This window comes from Cupressus sempervirens, chromosome 1 (genome assembly GCF_028749045.1).
Source record: "Cupressus sempervirens isolate cs-2001-9-10 chromosome 1, ASM2874904v1, whole genome shotgun sequence".
Taxonomy (NCBI): domain Eukaryota; kingdom Viridiplantae; phylum Streptophyta; class Pinopsida; order Cupressales; family Cupressaceae; genus Cupressus; species Cupressus sempervirens.
The window spans coordinates 478883634-478899822 of record NC_143118.1 but is presented as its reverse complement, the minus strand read 5'-3'; positions in this window follow the sequence as shown (position 1 = coordinate 478899822).

The window sequence follows — 16189 nt, the reverse complement described above, 5'->3', positions numbered from 1 at the left end:
TGAAATCGAATAGCAAAAGATCCAGAATGAAGAATTCACACATTTGAGAAAATAAGTTCTCATAATCACGAAGTAGACAGGAATATCAAATCACATAATTCAATTAGTGATCACAAAACAAGATCGTACCTGAACCTGATGCTAACACACAACCAACTGAGAATTGTGAGACGATTCGCTTCCAAAATTTGCATCCAAATTCTCCTCTAAAAATTTGTCTCCTAATTTGTGCCTCCCAAAATTCATCCCCCCCATCAAAATGAACCTTCCATTGATAATAAAGGGTTCTCTCTCCTTGGATCGGGGAACTAACTTACATTCACCCTAGGAGAACTCTGTGCTTACAACCCTTAGCTCCATATTAACTTTTTATTAATCTTTATTTTTATCTTTTAATGCATGTTAAATGAATTAATAAATAACTTTATTTAATTTTTTCCACTTGACTTCTATTTTTAATCTTTATTACTTTTAATCCCATGCGCACTTTATGAAATTAAAGTAACATTATTATTTCCTCTTATTTTATCTTTTTAATTAATTTCTTTATTTTCAACACATGCTCACATCATGCAATCTTACAACTTTTAATAATTAATATATTTTCACTTTTTACATTATTTTAGAAACTTTAATTGATAAAATATTTAATTAACTTAAATAACAATAATATTTAGCATTTATGAACTCTAAATATATTATTATTAAATTAAATAAATATTATAATGTTCTAAATTATCCTTAAACTTTTATCTCCAAATTTAATTCTTTTTAATTAATTAATTTCTCAATTAATTAAATATAATCAAATATTAAAATTTCATAATAATCTTCTATTAAATTAAATCATTAATTAATCATTTTAATTAATTTCTTTTATATTTAAACTCATGCTTAGATCATGCGATCTAGAAACCTTTAATAATTTAATATCTTTTCCACTTTTAATTTATTTAAGAAACTTTAATTGATAAAATATTTATTAATTCAATTTATAATAATATTTAGCATTTATTTAAAAACGAACTCTAATTATATATTATTATTAAATTAAATAAATATTATCACATTCTAAAATTATACTTAAAACTTTTATCTCCAAATTCAATTCTTTTTATTTAATTAATTTCTCAATTAATTAAATATAATCAATTATTAAAATATCATAATAATTTTCTATTAAATTAAATCATTAATTAATCCTTTTAATTAAACTTAATTAATAGAAAATACATCAAGGACTCATAAAGCAACATATGAAAACCCATCATATAAAAATACATACTAAATCAAACAAAAGGGTTATAATCACGAAATAACATCATTTGATGCATTCGGAGGGTACTTAACTTATATACTTGCCCTAATTATCAATTAGGACAATTGGCTAAAGGGTTTAGGATTTGGACTTAAGAGTTTATCTCCCCTCTCTTACCATTGAGATAATGCGATAGGGTATGCTCATCCTGGCAATTCAGGGAAGTCGATACTAGGTAACTACAACCTGCATAAAATTTATGCATGTACAGACACAATATTCTAAGCTAAACAGACAATGGCAGGAAGTGGTGCATCATGTAGATCCCGACTAGTAGGTGACTACGACTCCCTTCCTTAACCACATCAAAAACACCATACATAAAGAAAATAAACACGCACACCATACACATGCAGTATGGGGTAAGTATCCATAAGAAAGCACATGTGATAATAAACCATCAATATCTGAAAACATTGTATAATCATCATGCATATATGAAATATAGAGTAAAAATCAACTGAATCTAAGACAATATCTGATAATCACCAAACAATACTACTAATCATTAAACATAGAATTAGCCTAAAAGAGTTCGACAAAAATAATAGAAATGCGAACTAGGGGCAGGCACTACAATTTTATTCCCTTCTTGAAACTTCTCCTTCAATCCTCTTTGAATTCTCTTCAAAATAATTTATCTTCAATTCTATGCCACTAGCTAGTCAAGCTTATCTTCCACACTATTCACACAATCCAAGAAATCAAACTTGTCTACTCAGATTCATCAAATTCATAAACTTTCTCATAAGGTTGACATTAATTATTAACTTTCTTTTGATGCTTGGCACAATCTATGGTGCTCGACATCCACTATCAAACCACTTAGCATGAACTAAATTTTACTAGTGCTCGACATCAACTACACTTTACTTGGCTTGCACTATGTGACTTGACATATACTAAATTTTGACTTTATTTTGATCCAACTAATTTTATGCTTGGCTTGCACTAGCTTTTCTCAGAACCTACTATCCACTTAGTCAAGCTTGGTAGACTCAATTCTTTCCTCTTGTTCTTCTAGACTTAATTAGTGTATCCGACCTTTGAAACCTTAAGTAGATAATCAATGCACTATAATATCATTGTCTTAACTAATATTTGTACTTCTTTTCCATATTAGAACTCAACCTTTATTCTAGGTGATTTTGTTGCCTTATTTGATCAAATCCTCTTCATCAATCAAATAAATCATAGTACTCAAATCATCTAAGCAATTATCTTACTAGGAAGTAGTAGGTTTGACATCAATGACAAAATAATGATTTAAACACATTTTTATACTCATATCAATCTATTATCAACACTAGTACCTCATTATTTTTTATAGTCTTCAAGTACATATTACTCTTACCATTTGTTCTTGCAAATCCAACCTTCACCAAATAGTTATGCATTCTTTCATATCATGCTCTAGGAGCTTCAAATCATATAAATCTATGTATATTTTACACACCATATTTTTCTTGCTGGGATCTAAAAATCCTTTTGGTTGCCTTATGTATACTTCTACCTCATGTATCCCATTTAAAAATGTATATTTGACATCCATCTAATATACTTTGAATCATTTATAAGAAAAATATGCAAGCAGTAAGGGAGATGAAGAGGTGAGTGTGAAAAAGAAGAGTTTGAAGCAAGACACACCTTAGAAAAATGTTGAGGAAACTACTGAGTCTGAGAATTTAGACAAAAATGATGAAATGAATATGGAGAATGAGGAGAATATGGATATGGAGGACTTTGATTCAAACTTGGAGGGTTACCTTGGTAGCAAAGGTCAGCCTAGAAAGAATGAAGTTGAGGAAAGTTATGACAAAAATATAAGGTTGGAAAATATTGGAGAAGAGGATAAAAACCAAAGTGTGCATCCCCAAATAGATAAGGAGGAAAATTTGGAGGAAGATATGGGGAAGGAGAAGGATGACCTCACTGGTAAGGGTGCTACAAGTATGGAGGAAGATATAGGAAAGGAGAAGGATGACTCAATTGGTAAGGATGCTATGATTTCTTTCCTTCACACTACCAAGCTGAAGGTAGAATCCTCTCTCTAAGGTGATTCTTAGATATACAATGAGTTCATGAATATGAAAAGTAGAATGGGAAAGATGCAGCAGGACTAGGAAACTGACTGGGCTAAGATCATCCAACTAGAAGTTTAGGTTGGCAATAACCCAGAGAAGTTAAACAAATATGAATATGAACTCTATCTTTTCATTAGAGAGAGTGGTAACAAGATGGAATAGGTCACTTCAATAATTTGTGTGGCTATAGCTAGCTTAGGTAAGAGAAATAATGAGAAAATCATGTCTCCTGGTGGGCCAAGAAAAAGAATAAGACAAAGTTCAAGGAAGAAAGAGGTGGAGGCAACTGGAGGATCTAGGTTCTCTATTGCTAACATTATCCAAAACACTTTCAAGGTAGGCAAGGAGGTCATGAAAATGATCAAGGAGTTGCAATAGCTACTGGTGGTGGTTTTGGTAATTGGTCTTTGATTTGGGTTTCTTAACTAGTTTTTGTTCCTTTTGTTTAAACTCTAGGTTCCAAGTCCTTGTAAAACTTGGTTTCATTTACTGGTCAATTTTTGTGGTTTTAGGTCCTTGTAAATCCTAATTTTGTAACTTTCATATTATATGTTTTAGGTCCTTCTAAAACTAGTTTTTCTTATTTGAATATCTTTTGTTTTTCTATTAATGGTTTTGAGTCCCTTCAAAACCTATTTTTACCTTAATCTAAAACAATATGCAAATAGTGTTTTGACTTCTTATAGTCTTTCTATAGGGGTGAAGAAGATTTGTGGATGTTATCCCCACCCCAATTTTAACTTCACCTTGGAGGTTTTCTAGGTAACCAAATATGTGTGTTATGTATTCACATTTCATGCATGTGATTGAAAGTTAGATCTACTTGTTATAGCATTTAATTTTACAAGTTATGTTATGCATGAAATATGTATGAGATGGAAAATGTGGTGAATATAGTAAAGTTGTTTTAAGGCATAAATTTTTTATAGATCCTAATTCAAACACCCCACCACCCTCCCTGCCCACCCTATGTATCTTAGTTTCCCAATCAACCTCCAAATAAGCCCAATAATTGGTATTAGAGCATTGGTTCTCTTGAGGAACTCTAATAGCTTGGGAGTTCAAATTATGGATATTGAGCCTTAAAAATTGGGAAAGGTTATTGGCAATCAAGTGATTGACATCTAGCTCATACTACAACAACTTGAAGTAGCAAGATAAGAATTTGGGAAATCTCTAAAAAAGATAAAGGATATGGCCATTCAGGTAAATGACATAAATTATGTAGAAGTTGATACTCAAGGACTGTTTTACACTAGAAATTCAAAGGAGAGTGATGCAACCATTATAGATCTACTTGAGAATAATAGTATCCTAAATGAAGAAGTTAAAGGACTAAAAAGAGAACATGAAATCCAGTTAGTAAGACTTATGTAAAGTGATCAATTAAAAGAAAAAAGTTGAGGAAGACAAGGTTGTAGTTGAGGAAGACAAAATAAAAATGGTTATTAGACTTGAAGAAAGGTCTATTGGAAATTTGATTGAAAAGCTCATTATGAAGATCAAAGAGGGATATTTCTACAAAGAAAGAAGGTAGGGAATGTTTTCAATCATTTTTTTGTCATTGATGTCAAACCCACTACGTGTAGAAATGAAATTTGCTTATATGATGCAAGTACTATCACTTAGTTGATTGATGAAGAGGATTTGATCAACAAGATGTAACAAGAGCACCTAAGGGAAAGGTTGAGTTATGATGTTGTAATGGAGTGTAAGGATCAATTAAGACAATGGTTAAATGGTACATTGATAACATACTCAAAGATACAGAGGATGGTCACACTTAGAAACAATGGGAGAAAAAGTTGTAACAAGGTTGATTGCGAAGCTTAAACTAACATTTTTAATGGGTGCCGAGAAAGTTAGTTGAAGCCAAGAAAATTCTCAATAGGAGCCAAGTAATAGGAAATTATAGTGTGTGCCAAGTGATCTTTAAGTGCCGAGTGAAGATCAAGTGCTAAGCATTAGAAAATTCTAAGTTGGTGCCGAGTGATCTTCAGGTGCTAAGCATTAGGAAAAATGCAGAGGGTGTTGAGTAACATAGTATGTGCCAAGCACCAGTATTTCAATAGTGTTGAGCTATTGCATTATTTTGAATGATGAAGATTCACCTAATCTAAGCTAACATAATGGTTACATCAAATTTTGTAAAAGAGTTGGAAGATAAGGATGATGAGTTGATGGCATAGAATCCTATGTAAACCATTTTTTTGGGTGAATTATAAAGAGTTATTCAAGATGTTTCTAGAGGAAATAGAATATGGGTTAGATGCAATGAATTCTACCTAATCCATGAAAATTGAATTAAAGAATGGAAGAATCGAGCAAGAAAAGGAACTCCAAGACTTCTATTTAAGGAGTCATAGACCAAGAAACAAAGAGCTGCTAATACTATTGTTGCTGAAGAGCCAAAATCTCTGAAGTGTTTAGAAGGGTGTCAAGGAGAAGACATCTAGGAGAAGGAAGAAAATAGAGGTTGTACTTCTACGAGTGGTCATGAAGAGATGATTGCACTAGTACATTGAGCATGAAGACTCAAGGAGACTAAGTTTGAAAGAAGGCCAAGTTGTTAAGAGTTGTAAAGATTAAAGGCCAAGAGAGGGTATGAGTTGAGAAGTGATCTGAGATCTGCAAGATAAGTTGTATGTTGTAATCAAGTCAAGATTTTCTAATACTCTCTAGCAATTGTATTAGATCTAAAAATCTGATGGATTTAGGGTGGCCTAATAGCCATTTGTAAATCCTTTAATAGGGTGACATTCCAAGTGAATTTTCTAAAGTCCTCTAACTATGCCCACTTCTAATAGGGTGGATAAATTCTCTAACAAGGTCACATTTAATAGTGTGTTGTAAGCCTTTAACAGGGCATCACTTCAAAAGAGTGGGAATTGAGTAGCATGTTACTGGTGGTTTTTTTCAAATTGAGTTTACACATAAATTACACTATCATGTGTTGATTTCTTACGTGTTATGCATGCATGTTGATTTACAGTAACTTGCTGATTAGATAAGTTAAAGCATGGGTGGATGAATTGTTGAATGGGTTCACTATACTTAGTGAAAAGTTTGAATAGGATATTTGGACCTTGAATAACTAATTCACCCCCCCTTCCCCCCACCACCCCTCAATTATTCTAAAGAATTTCTAATAATTGGTATCAGAGCCATCTATTGATTCAGTTTCAAGGTACTAGAAGCATGAAGATCAAGATGTCCAAAAGAGAAGTTCCTAAGCTCAACAAAGACAACTTTGCTACATGGCAGAGTCTGATGAAATTGCATCTTGGATCAATAGGTGACTATGCACAAACCTCAATTGGAATAGAACATGTAACTCTAGCAGTACCTCTAACTACAAATGATTTGAACAAAAAGAAGGAGTACAACCAAGAAATATTAGAAATTGTCTTTGCACTTAACTATGTAGAATATGATGACATCAAAGACTATGACACTGCATTCAAGATGTGGAAAATTTATCAAAAACCTATGAAGGAGATCAAAATGTCCAGAGAGCGAAAAGAGAAATCCTAAGAGCAAAGTTTGATGACATGAAAATGGAGGAAGGTGAAAATATTTCCCAGTATGTTGCAAGAATGAAAGAAGTGGCAAGTGCAATAAGAATTCTAGGTGGTCAATTGGAAGAAGAAACTACAATTAGAAAATACTTAAGAACTCTACTCCCTATCTATGCTATTAGAGTTTCAGCCATCCAAGAGCTAAGGTGTCTACAAGGGAACACACTAACCTTTGAAGGAATAGTGAGAAGACTTATTTCATCTGAGCTATCCAATTTTGATAACTACAAACCTAAGAACCTTGAATCTTCTTTCAAGGCCAAGATGAAAATAAAAGACACTAAGGAGGAAACATCAAGCAGGAAGAGAAGAAAAGGAAAACATGCATCTAGTGATAGCAGCACAGATGATGAAGATGTGGAACAATTGGAAGCATTACTGGCTAGGAGATTCCATAGAGGCAAAGGTAAATTCAAAGGTAACCTCCCCATTAAATGTTTCAATTGCAATGAAGTTGCAAGATGTCTGCAGAAGAAGAATTACAAAGAAGGAAACAAGCACATGAACAAGAGAGAAGATGGTAGCAAAGATTATAAAGAAAAAGGCAAGAGATGCTACATTGTTGAAGAAGATTCTGATGAGAATGATGATGAAGTAGTCTATGTAGCCATGAAGGATGAATCAAATGAAGATGAAGCAACAAAATTGGTTACCTACATGAACAAGATTGACAAGTGGATCATAAACAGTGGATGTTCGCATAACATGACAGGAGATAAAAGTAAGTTCGTTACCTTTACTTAGTATGATGGAAATAATGTTAGATTTGGTAATGATGCCCCATGTCAAATCAAAGGAAAAGGTTCTATTAAGCTCACAGAAAGGATTTCATGTGATAATGCATACTATGTTGAAGGATTGAACTACAACTTGTTGAGTGTATCACAGTTAGGCAATGTAGGTTGCAAAGTTGAATTTGGAAATAAAATTACCAAGATCTATGAAAATGATGGAAATCTGATAGGAAAGGTTGAACAAACTACAAGCAATTTGTTTTATCTTGATAGGAAAGATGCAACATTTCTTGTTGTTAGACTTGATGATGTGTGGTTGTGGCATAAAAGACTGTGTCATGTCAACTTTGATAATCTAATCAACATCAAAAAAAAGAAGAAAGTTAGAGGGTTGCCCAACTTGAAGAAACCTAAAAACATAATGTGTAAACAGTGTCAACTAGGGAAAATGACTAAGTCTAGTTTCAAAAGAAAAATATACACTTCCAATGAAGTACTAGAGTTAGTCCATACAGACTTATGTGGCCCAATAGAAGTGCAAAGCTGCCTAAGAGATAGATACATAATTCTATTTGTAGATGATTATTCTAGGATGATGACTGCTATGTTCTTGAAGAAAAAAATTGATGTATTTCACATGTTTAAATGGTATTTGGCTAGATTTGAGAAAGAAATAGGAAAGAACCTGAAATACCTAAGGTTGGACAAAGGAGGTGAGTTTACATCAAAAGAATTTGAAATATTTTGTAATAACAAAGGTATCAAAAGGAAAAAATCAGCACCAAGAACTCTGCTATAGAATGGTATTGCTAAAAGGAAGAATAGGTCAGTGATTAACTATGCTAGAACCTTGATGATGGAGAAAAATGTTGCACTAAAGTATTGGAGAGAAGCTATAAGTATTATAGTCTACACATTGAATGGAGTTCAAGTTAAGAAAGGTACAAATGCAACACCTTTTGAACTATGGTATGGTCACTCACCTAATGTTAAACATCTCAAAGTATTTGGTTGTAGATGCTATATTTTCAAAGACACTAGAAATGGAAATTTTGATGCAAAGAGTGATGAAGGCATATTCTTTGGATACTCCACTATAACTAAGGCATACAAGTGTTTGAACACTAACACTAACAAGGTTGTGGAGAGTGCAAATGTAAATTTTGATGAACATGTAGAAGTTTAGGTTGATGAGTCTAAGCAATCAAAGGATTATAGATTCTTTGTATACTTTTATGAAGAAATGACTATTGAAGACAATGCTGGAAATCAAGTTGGGAAGTAGTAAAAAACCTTAGTATCTACCGAGTCTCAACCAGTGAATGTTAAGCTACATTTAGAAGCTGAGCTACAAAATGTACAAAATACACATTTTGATTCTGAAAATAGTATATAAGAAAGGAATGATGAAGTACCTGATGAAGAAGAAAAAAATGACTCTGATGCTAAAGGATCAAATATGGAAATAAGGATAGAACCAAGATTGGCTAAGTATGTGAGAAGACATCACCCTACAAATCAAATTATTGATGACAAAGATGCCAGACCAATGACAAGGAATAGACTTAAGAATGAATCATGTTTGCTAAGCAAGGTTGAACCTAAAGTAGTGAAAGATGCACTAGAAGATGATGATTGGTATAAAGTCATGGAAGAAGAGATAGATTAGATTGAGATGAACAAAACATGGTCTCTAGTTTCTGGACCAGCTGATAAGAATATGATTGGTACCAAATAGGTCTTTAGAAACAAACTTGATGAAAAAGGTGAGATAACAAGAAACAAAGCCAGACTAGTTTGCGAAAGCAATGCACAAGAAGAAGGATTGGATTATGGGGAAACATTTGACCCTATTGCAAGAATGGAAGGAGTAAGAACATTATTTGCATATGCTACATACAAAAATTTAAAAGTGTACCAAATAGATGTTAAGTCTACTATTCTAAATGGTATACTAGAAGAAGAAGTCTACATAGAACAACTAGAGGGATTTTTTGATGAAAAGAAAAAGGATATGGTCTGCAAACTACGCAAAGCACTTTATGGATTGAAGCAAGCACTAAGAGAATGGTATGAGAGACTACATAAATATCTTGTGAAGATTGGATTTGAGAGAAAAAATGAAAACAACAACTTGTACATCAAAGTTGAAGAAGGTAAATACATTTTGATATCAAAAATATTTGTTCATGACATAACTGTTGGAGGAAAAGATGTTTTATGCAAAGATTTTGATGATCAAATGAAACATGAATTTAATATGTCAATTTTTGGAGAAATTAAATTCTTTGTTGGATTACAAGTATATCAGTTAAAGCATGGCATATTTGTGACTCAATCTAAATACATCAAGGAAGTACTCAAGACATTTCGGTTGGAAGAATCAAAACTAGTTAGCACACCAATGGCAATAGGATATAAGCTATCCAAGAATGATGAGTCTGTTGAAGTAAATCAGACATTGTATAGGTCAATGATTAGAAAGTTGTAATATGTTGTACATAGTAGACTAGACATTGCACTAGCTCTTGGAATAGTGGCCAAATTTTTTGCAAAACCAAGAGAAATTCACTTAATGGTAGTGAAGACAATATTGAGATACCTAAAAGGAACTGATGACTTTGGTTTGTACTACAAGAGGAGTGAAGAATTTGAACTAAGAGCCTAAATTGATGTAAATTGGGGAGGTAACATTGATGATAGAAAAAAAACCAGTCGAGGAGCACTTTTCTTAGGAAAAAGGTTGATTACATGGACTAGCAAAAAGTAAAGTTGCACCTCACAATCCACTGCTAAAGCTAAATATATGGCAGCTACTATAAACTACACCAGTATTGTATGGATCAAATCTTTGCTAGAAGGTATGAAGGAAGAAGTAATTGACCCTATGATACTTTATTGTGATAATACAAGTGCTATCAATATATCAAAGAATCTTGTAATGCATGCTAAAACCAAGCATATTGCAATCAAGTATCACTATTTAAGAGAGTTGGTGGAAGAAAAACAAGTGAAGATGGAATATGTTAGCTCAAAGGAATAGATTACTAACATCTTCACAAAGGCACTACCTAAGGATGCTTTCAAGTATCTTAGAGGAAAGTTAGGGGCGATTCTCCTAGCCAAGGCTACTTGAAGTAAAAGCAAGTATGCCTTGCATCAAATGAGTTGATTGATAAAGACATTATACATTGATGTAGAGGATGTTTACTTTGGGATTCATACCTAAAGTAGTAGAAGTGTTGAAGCTCCAAACTAGTCACGAGCAAGGTGATAGAGGGAGAAATTGAATGAACTTGCAAAGCTACACTTGCATATTAAAGATGCTAATATGCCTTTGGCATTGTTGTCAAAGAGGGAGAAGATGTTTGAAACTGATCAATAGGAGAAGGATCAAGAAAAGGATAAAAAAGGAGAAGTGAAGAAAAAACTAATCAATAGTATGGGGGAGAAGATGTGAGATTAAATGAAGATAGAAGGAGAAGTTAATAGAAATAATTAGAGGATTGATCAGAACAGTAGAAGATGAGTAATATAAAGGAAGAAAAGACAATAAACAATAATAAAATAGCAAAGAGGGAGAAGCTGAAATAAAGCAATCAGAATAGTAGAAGGAGATATGAAGCTACAATTACTTGTTGGCATTTGACTTATTGTTCTAACCTATTTAGTTTGTGGTTGAATAGTTTGGTTTGATGGTTGATCGGTTTGGTTTATCATCAATGCCAAAGAGGGAGATTGTTGGAAATCTAATTAAAAAGCTCATTATGAAGATCAAAGAGGGAGATTGCTACAAAGAAAGAAGGTAGAGAATGTTTTCAATCATTGTTTTGTCATTGATGTCAAACCTACTACTTGTAGGAAATACATTTTCTTATATGATCCAATTACTATAACTTAGTTGATTGATGAAGAGGATTTGATCAACAAGATATAACAAGAGCACCTAAGGGAAAGGTTGAGTTATGATGTCGTAATGAACTACAAAGATCAATTAAGACAATGGTTAGATGATGCATTAATAACATACTCAAAGATATAGAGGATGATAACACTTAGAAACACTAGGGGAAGAAGTTGTAACAAGATTGATTCCAAAGCTTAAAATAACATCTTTAGTGGGTACCAAGCAAGTTAGTTGAAGCTGAGAAAATTCTTAATAGGAGCCAAGTAACAAGAAATTCTAGTGTGTGCCAAGCGATCTTTAAGTGTCAAGTGAAGATCAAGTTTCGAGCATCAAAAAATTCTTAGTTGGTGTTGAGTGATCTTCAAGTGCCAAGCATAAAAAAAAATATAGAGTGTGCTGAGTAACACAGTATGTGTCGAGCACCAGTATTTTAATAGTGTTGAGCTGCTACATTATTTTAAATGATGAAGATTTTCCTAATCTAAGCTGACATAATGTTAAATCAAATTTTGTAAATGAGTTGAAAGATAAGGATGATGAGTTGATGGCACAGAATCCTATGTAAACCATTTTTTTGGGCAAATTCTATAGGATTATTCAAGAAGTTTTTACAGGAAATAGAATATGGGTTAGATGCAATGAATCCTACCTAATCCATGTGAATTGAAATTAAAGAATGGAAGAATCAAGTAGGAAAAGGAACTCCAAGGCTTCTATTTAAGGAGTCATAGAACAAGAAGAAAAGAGCTGTTAATATTGTTGCTGCTGAAGAACCAAAATCTACGAAGTGTTTAGAAGGGTGTCAAGGAGAAGACATCTAGGAGAAGGAAGAGCATAGAGGGTCTACTTCTATGAGTGGTCATGAAGAGATGATTGCACTGGTACATTGAGCATGAAGAATCAAGGAGACTAAGTTTGAAAGAAGGGAAAGCTATTAAGAGTTGTAGAGATTGAAGGCTAGGAAAGTGTATGAGCTGAGAAGTGATCTAAGATCTGCAAGATAAGTTTTATGTTGTAATTAGGTCAAGATTTTCTAATACTCTCTAACAATTGTATTAGATTTGAAAATTTTATGGACTTAGGTTGGACTAACAACCATTTGTAAATCCTTTTATAGGGTGACATTCCAAGTGAATGTTCTAAAGTCCTCTAACTAGGCCCACTTCTAATAGGGTAGATAAATCCTCTAACAAGGTCACATTTAATAGTGTGTTGTAAGCCTTTAATAAGGTAGACCTTTCATAGGGTATCACTTCATAAGAGTGGGAACTAAGTAGCATATTACTAATGGTTTTTCCCAAATTGGATTTCCACATAAATCATTGTGTCATGTGTTGATTTCTTATGTGTTATGCTTGCATGTTGATTTACAGTAACTTGCTAATTAGAAAAGTTAAAGCATGGATGAATGAATGGTTGAATGAGTTCACTATACTTAGTGAAAAGTTTGAATAGGACATTTGGACCTTGAATAACTAATTCACCCCCCCTCTTAGTTATTCTAAAGCATATTTAACAAGGTCATCTAATGTGTAAAACCTTACAAACACTCAACTAGACATAATGAATTAACTGATGTTTACAAATTAGGAGTCAAATAGGAAGGACATGGAAATAGAAAATTGGAAAGAATAGACTGAATTACTCAAGAATAAATTAAGAACTAAGAAATAACTTGTGGAAAGGATGAACAAGCCTAATAAAGAAATAAGAGAGTTTGAAGAACTGATGAGATTACTTAAGGCATCTAGAAAAACTTCTAGATTGGATCATACAAAGCGACACTCATCTACAAAACAAGGGGAATCATTCAAAAGTGGAGAGCTAAGGAATTCAAAAGGAAAACCCACCTGCTATCATTGTGGAAAACTTAGTCATACTATAAACATATACATAAGAAACTTAGTATGCAAAATCCTAAATTTAAGTTTACTAGTTATTACTTTTATTGCAAGAAGTAAGGACATCAAATACATGAGTGTAGAGAAAGAATGAACAACATAGCTACTCTACCTGGATTTGAGGGATATTGTTACAAATGTCAAAAGTTTAGACATAGAGCATATGACTAGACACCACAAATAAAGCCCTATTGGAAAAATAGAAGGTAGAATGAAGCACTTAACAAAGTGTGTTCCAAATGTCATAGTTTGGAAATTTTAGCAAACAATTGTTAGACCTGATGACATGAACATCAACATCAAATCATGATCACATCAAGGGAAAAGGAAAAGTGGATATTGAACAAATAAGAAAAGAGATGAATCAAACTTGAAAGAAAAAGGTTGAAGAAGAAAATAGTGGAACAAGTGGAGTTAAGTTCACCCAATCCAATGGAGGAGGTGATCACATCATCTCAAACTGATAAAGAAAGGTATGTAAGGAGTTTTATATTTAATGATCTATCTTACATCAATTCCTAACATAGAATGTACAAAAATTTCATATCTACATGAGGAAATATGCATTAGAATAGATTTATGAAAAGTATGGTACAAAAGAATCTTCTATACAATGAATGTTGAACATTAGTTAAAAATTTCTATATTGAACAAGCATTGCAATATGGACCAAGTACTTCAAATGCCAAACTGATGTATAGGAAAAGTTAGATGGAATTGACCAAGCTATACAATGAAGGCTAAGTTCAAAGGCATAATATCGACCAAGACAACTAGATTTTACCTAATAGAATACACAATATTAATGGAGACCCTAATTAAAGAAAATGTGAGTATATATTAAAAATTTGAAGTGACGCAATGCAAGGTAGGAAAATCCCTAAAGGAGATGTCCTAGCCCATAGCTATACAACCACATAGTGGAAACACAACACCATGAAACAACAAAGCAAGATTTGATACCAAATTAAAATAATATATTCATAAAATATAACTAATTACATGCAATGTGTCGAGCTATAAGGCCTTCTCAGTTATGGAAAAATACAAAGCAAGTAATAGTTTTTCAAGATCCCTTAAGATCCAATCCAAACACTAGCTAGTCCAAATCCACACTCTAGTAGAAACCCTTGAGGAAGATCTCAACTTGTGCTAGCAAGCCCCCAAGCAATCTCCTTGTTTCACAAGCCTTAGCTACTAGCTTTCTTCTAAAATTCACTCTTCTAGCTCCACTTCTCCACAATGGATAAATAATGACTAAAGACTTCCCCACAACCCCTACTTATACCAATCTAAGTCACAAGTCATTCCAGAACACAAATTAAATACAAATACATAAATTAAATGCCATAAGTTAGCCTGCAACAATAATTAAATGCCCAAAATTGAGGTCTAAGTAAAATTGTGATAACTCCTAGCTCTAATGGAATTAGAACTCATGCTTTGAACCATATTTAGTACTCCAGGCCCTATTCAATCTTTAAAATTGGAATCCTTTAACTCATTGTGTAAAATTAGTTACACAATATATAATAGGAACAAAATTCCTAAGAAAGGCCAAGCAATCAAAGACCTGTAAGGAAACTTAGCAAGAAAGAATATAACTATTTCCACATAACCCATAATAGATATGAAATAAACATAGAATTAAAATCCACATGCAAGAATAGACAACATACCCACAAAATTGTGACACAAGATATACCCTAGGAAACCCTCATTGAGGGAAAAACCTAGCCTCCAAAAGCATCCATCACCATGTATTATTCAGCAAAAAAATCCTTTGCAATACAACCATGGAAGCCTTCATGGCCATAGCCACCATTGAGCAAACTATGTGAACAAGCATGAATCCACACATCCCATGCCATGCTTTCAACCTTCATAAATGCTCCCTTGGCTAACTTGTCAAGCCTTGTCCCACTTGACTCTTTCCTTTCTCACTCTTACTCTTCAACAACTACCCTTGTGGCTACTTATATAGTAGAAAGCCCCACAAAACCACCAAGTGGTATTACATAAACCATGTGCTAAAACTATGTGCTACCTAACCCACTAACCCCACATTTGATATTGGGCATTTAATTCTTTTCACCAATATTAAATAATTACATGAAATATTATCACAATGTTACAATACAACTCATCAAGAATATTCCATGGGAATCTTTACATGTTGTATGTCCATCTAGGTGGAACATTACATGATAAAATAAAATAATAAAATATAACAATATTATGCAATGTCTGTAACACCCATTATCTCAACAAGACCATGCTTAGCAAAGACCATCTCAAGCTCCCAAACCATGCTGAGAACCAAGGACCATGTGGTGTCCCATAGACCATGCTAAGCTACCAAATCATGCCATTTCCCATAGAACATTCCAAGTTCCCAAACCATGTTGAGCTCCAAAGACCATGCTGAGTCCCATAGACCATGTCAAGCTCCATATACCATGTTGAGCTCCGAGACCATGCCGAACTCCATAGACCATGCTGAGCACCAATCCTTCTTTGATTGAGTACCAATTCATGCACCCTCCAAAGAGACTACCAAGCCTCCTCCCATGAACTCCAAAGTAGTCACCAAGAAAACCCAAGATGCACTTGCATCAGACTCCATAGGTAAATAGAAAAGTGTGTCCCACACTTTGATCCCCAAAG